We start from the raw sequence: 5,437 nt of genomic DNA on the forward strand, positions 1-5,437 counted from the left end.
ATCTATCATCTATCTATTCCATCTATCTATCCAAAAACTCAACTGTTTATGTCTTCCATCTATCTATTTTTTATCCTCCAGCTAACCTGTGTTTACTGTCCATCTATCTATCATCAATCCTCTAGCTATCCTATATCTACCACCTATCATCACACCCTATATCTCTGTTCCATCTTTCTATCATCTATCCTTACCTACCACTTTTATGTCTATCTATCATCCAACTTCTAGCTTTTCTGTATCTATCTTCCTTCTGATTATCATGTTTCCTTTACCTATCCTTTGTCTTTATTCCATCTATCTTTTATCCTCTAGCTACCCTGTGTCTCCACTTCCATCTACCTATCCTCTACCTCTTTTGTCCCTTTTCCTATCATTCATCTTTTTATCATCTTTCCTTTATTTATCACTTATCTATTTTTCCATATATCTGTTTTCTAGTCTCTAGTTAGTCTGTGTCTGTTGATCATCCATATATCATTATTCTTTAACTACCCTATACTTCTCTTCTACCTCTCATCCAACTTCTAGATATCATATGCCTATCTTCCATCTTTTTAGTCATCTTTCCTTTGTCTATATGTTGTCTATCTTCCATCTATCTATTCTTTATCTTATATCTATTCTGTTTGCCTTTATTCTGTTGATCTTCTATCTTCTGGCTATCCTGTGCCTGTCTTCCATGTATTCACCATCTACCCTCTAGGTATCCTGTGTCATATACTTATACATATATCATTTATCACCTAGCTATCCTACATCTCTGTGATCTATCTATCTATCATTAATCCTATGGCTATCTTGTGCCTGTCTTCCATCTATTTATCAGCTATCCTCTAGCTATCCTGTGTTCTATACCATCCATGTATCATTTATCATCTAGCTGCCCCATATCTCTGTGATTTATCTATCAACAATCATCTAGATTTCCTGTAATTGTCTGCTATCTACCTATCAGCTGTCCTCTAGATATCCTGTGTTCTATACCATCCATGTATCATTTATCATCTAGCTGCCCTAGATCTCTGTGATCTATCATCAATTATCTAGATTTCCCGTAACTCTCTTCCATTTATCTATCCTTCATCTGTCTCCTAGCTACCCTGTGTCTGTTTCCCATCTATCAACCACCTATCCTCTAGCTTCCCTGCATCTCTCTACCATCCATGTGTCATTTATCTTTAATTATCCTGTATCTATTTTCCACCTTTTTGTCACCTATCCTGTATCTATCTCCATCCACTTACCACCTATCATCTAGATATCCTATCTTCCAATGTTATTACTTTTATCCCTAGCTATCCTAAATCTCTCCTCTATCATTTATCTAGCTAACTTCCATCTATCTTCATTCTTCTATACCCCCATTCTTCAGTTTCTCATCTATTCTTTCTTAGTTATTCATCTTAGTTCATCCTTCATGGTTTTATACCAGATAACCATCATGATAAAACTTGTCAGTATTTAGAAATACAGCCAGTCTGGCCCTATTTGCCAATGTATGGTATGTGTTATTAGAAAGAGTGAATTGTGCTATAAACAGTATTACTTGAGAAAATGAGAGATATTTCATAAAGATCAAGTTAGAAAACTAAGCTTAAAGACCACAGATAGGTATACATTTGACTATACAACTTTAGACTAAACTAAACACTGATATTACTGAAATAGCAAATTATCAAATTCACAGTTTACATTTGGTGAGTTCACCATCACTGTCTCAATGACTGGTACAAAATCAAACAGAAAACAACCCAAGATTTTTGCCCTTACAGCACAGCACCAACTGCCTTCACCTTACCTTACCAGCCACTTGAAGTCAAGTGCTCTTATGTTTACCGTATCCGGGCAACAATAGAATACACACTGCCTATGCGATTGGCTGAGAACATAATACCTGCTGACTGTGATTGGTCCTAAGAGCCAAGGCTGTGACTGGTCAAAACACAAGTTTAAACGACTCTGGTTCAGAGCAAGGCTGTGATTGGTCAAAACACAAGTTTAAATGACTCTGATTTCTGTTAAGAGCAAGGCCGTGATTGGTCTAAAAATATAAACTTCAGTAACTATGATTGGTCCTATGTGTCACTGTCATGATTTATGCAAAAACATAATCATTATGAATGTGAATGGTGGGAAGTGGCAAGGCTGTGATTGATCTAAAATATAAGCCTCGATGAGCATGACTGGTTTTACAAAAGAAAGCAGTTTGGTTCACACTGCCTTTTCTGATTTGTAGCATCAAGCCGAATGTAAGGTTTCTCTTAAGTGATCTTTTCAATATATCTATGTCTGAACATATTAATAATTTTTTGTAAATTTTTTGCCTGTGCACCATGTGCATGTCTGATACATGTAGAGTCTGGTACATGTAGAGGTCAGAAGAATGTGTTGAATCTCCTAGAACTGAAGTTACAAATAGTTGAGAGCTGTTATGTGGTTACTGGGAACCAAACCTGGGTCCTTTGGTAGAGCCATAGAACTATTTCTCCATCCTTCTCAAGAGATGTTTTCTTGCCTCCTCTTCATAATATGAGATAAGATTGTATCCAAGGAATAAATCCTCAGAGACAGGCAGGAAAGTGACAGAAGAGGCAGCAGAGCAGCAGTGGCAGTTGAGGTATCAACAGATTGAATTGTGAGTTCATCAAGGCAGTTGTCTGCACAACTACAGAAGGAAAGTAACTGAACAGTTCAAGAGTGGCTAGGGCAGAAAGAAGGGCAGAAGAAGAGAAGCATCAGGAAAGGGAATAAACCTGAGGGTGTATAAGAGTAGAGACTTGCAAAGTATCATACAGAAGAAACAACTGTCTCTGGACACCAGAAAACTTACATAGAGCAATCAAGTCTTTAGGTCAAAGGTGTTCCCAGTCTTGGGCTAAGAGCTCTAATGCTCGTTTGTATTAATAACTAAGAAATTCCCACTCGGCGCTTGGCTGGGGCGGCCTGGCCCACAATGAATGGCCGCCACGGCTACCACTGCTGCTGAGGCGGAGGCCACGGAGGCCACAGAGGCAGAGGCCGAGGCCAAGACGCAGAGGGGCACACCCCGGGCCCAGGCCCAGCCCCAGCTGCCGCCATGGCGCAGACCCTGCAGATGGAGATTCCAAACTTCAGCAACAGCATCCTCGAGTGCCTCAATGAGCAGCGGCTGCAGGGACTATACTGTGATGTGTCAGTGGTGGTTAAGGGCCATGCCTTCAATGCCCACCGTGCTGTGCTGGCCGCCAGCAGCTCCTGCTTCCGGGACCTATTCAACAGCAGCCGCAGTGCTGTGGCGGAACTGCCAGTCGCCGTGCAGCCACAGTCAATTCCAGCAGATCCTCACATTTTGCTATACAGGCCGGCTGAGCATGAACATGGGGGACCAGTTCCTGCTCATCTACATAGCCGGCTTCCTGCAGACCCAGGAGATCATGGAGAAGGGCACCGAGTTCTTCCTCAAAGTTAGCTCTCCAAGTTGCAACTCCCAGGGCCTGCACCCGGAGGAGGCCCCATCCTCAGAGCCTCAGAGTCCTGTAGCACAGACACTGGGCTGGCCAGCCTGTAGCACGCCACTGCCCCTTGTGTCACGGGTCAAGACAGAACAAGAGTTGGACTCTGTGCAATGTACACCCATGGCCAAGAGGCTATGGGATAGCAGCCAGAAGGAGGCTGGAGGCAGTGGTAGCAACAATGGCAGCCGCAAGATGGCCAAGTTCTCCACACCAGACTTGGCCCCAAACCGGATGCCCCAACCTGTCTCAGTGGCCACAGCTACAGCAGCAGTGGCTGTGGTTGCAGTGGGGGGATGTGTGAGTGGACCCAGCATGTCAGAGTAGACCAGCCCAGGTACCTCCAGTGCTTACACCAGTGACAGCCCTGGCTCCTACCACGAAGAGGAAGATGCAGGTGAAGAGGGTACAGATGAGCAGTACCGTCAGATCTGCATTTATGTACACCATGTACAGTATGTTGAACGTTGGTCAGTCAGCTGAGAAAGTAGAAGCCCTCCCTGAGCAGGTGGTCCTCGAGTCCCGAAGTCGCATCCGGGTGTGACAAGACCTAGCATCTCTCCCAGCTGAACTTATCAACCAGATTGGCAACCGCTGTCACCCAAAGCTCTGTGATAAAGGTGACCCCTCTGAGAAGCTGGAGCTCGTGACAGGCACCAATGTGTACATCACAAGGGCACAGCTCATGAACTGCCACGTCAGTGCAGGCACAAGGTACAAGGTCTTGCTGCGGAGGCTCCTGGCATCTATCTTTGACCGGAACACACTGGCCAATAGCTGTGGCACTGGCATCCGTTCTTCCACCAATGACCCCAGACGCAAGCCGCTAGACAGTCGCGTCCTCCCTGCTGTCAAGTACTACTGCCAGAACTTCTCCCCCAACTTCAAGGAGAGCGAGATGAATGCCATTGCAGCTGACATGTGCACCAATGCCCGCCGAGTGGTACGTAAAAGCTGGCTGCCCAAGACCAAGCCACTGCACCTGGTGGAGGGTGATAGCTACAGTAGCTTCATCAACGACACTGGCAAGATAGAGTCGGACATGATGAGCATGGAACACAACTTTGAGACAGCCAGCCACAATGGTGAGGCCGGCCCTTCGGCTGAGGTTCTCCAGTAACATATGTGTGACATCCCTCCCCCTACAGGATGTCACACACCCCTTCCTATCACATACCCCCACCTACCACCTGGTCACGATCTACTGTCTGTCCCTCCTCAGGACCTGCGAGGAGGTACTCCATGCCCTCTAGCAGGATGCAGTAGCTGGCTGACCAAAGCCAAGCCACCACACCTGTCAGAGGGCAGCACCTACAGCAGCTTTCTCAGTGACAGTGAGAAAGAGCTGAACATGATGGGCATAGAATACAGCTTCCAGACAGACAGACAGCCCCCTCAGAGGAGGTCCTTCAGTAGCCGCCTAGGACCCTCCCATGGATGTCACATTCCCCCTCCTGTCACACACATACCCCCACCACCTTAGTCACAAGCTACTGTCTGTTGTCCCCGGAACCTGCAGGGGGTGCTGCATGCTCCCAGCCTCTCTGCCTCCCTGTCATCCCACACCTTTTCCCCAAAGCAAGCTGGGCTGGGTCAAGAGTGGACAGGCATCAGGTAGGATCTGTGACCTTCCTCAACACTCATGGGGAGCCCTGGTTCCCCTTCCTCTTAGGCATTTCCCAGCACCAGGCCCGGCTAGGGGATGGGCATAGCTCAAGAGCCTGCCCCGCACTGTGTCTGCTTGGGACTCCATGGGCCCAGGGGTTCTCAGGACCCCTCCCACCACCACCACCCCCAGTGCTTCCATGTCTCCAAAAGCGCCTTCCTGTCCCTCTAATCTGTCCCTGCACCTTGGGGCTGGGGTAGGTGAGGCCAAGAGGGACTGTCTACTTTGCAGATGAGGAAACAAGCCCAAAGGGCTTAGAGAAATTCTTTTTTTTTTT

The 5,437-nt window shown here is 46.5% G+C and overlaps 1 pseudogene; it reads left to right on the forward strand.

The window, feature by feature from the left end:
- Positions 1-3,079: 3,079 nt before the first annotated feature.
- Positions 3,080-4,614, forward strand: LOC102001434 (annotated as a pseudogene).
- Positions 4,615-5,437: the final 823 nt, after the last annotated feature.

Source organism: Microtus ochrogaster, unplaced genomic scaffold (assembly GCF_000317375.1).
Source record: "Microtus ochrogaster isolate Prairie Vole_2 unplaced genomic scaffold, MicOch1.0 UNK45, whole genome shotgun sequence".
Lineage (NCBI taxonomy): Eukaryota > Metazoa > Chordata > Mammalia > Rodentia > Cricetidae > Microtus > Microtus ochrogaster.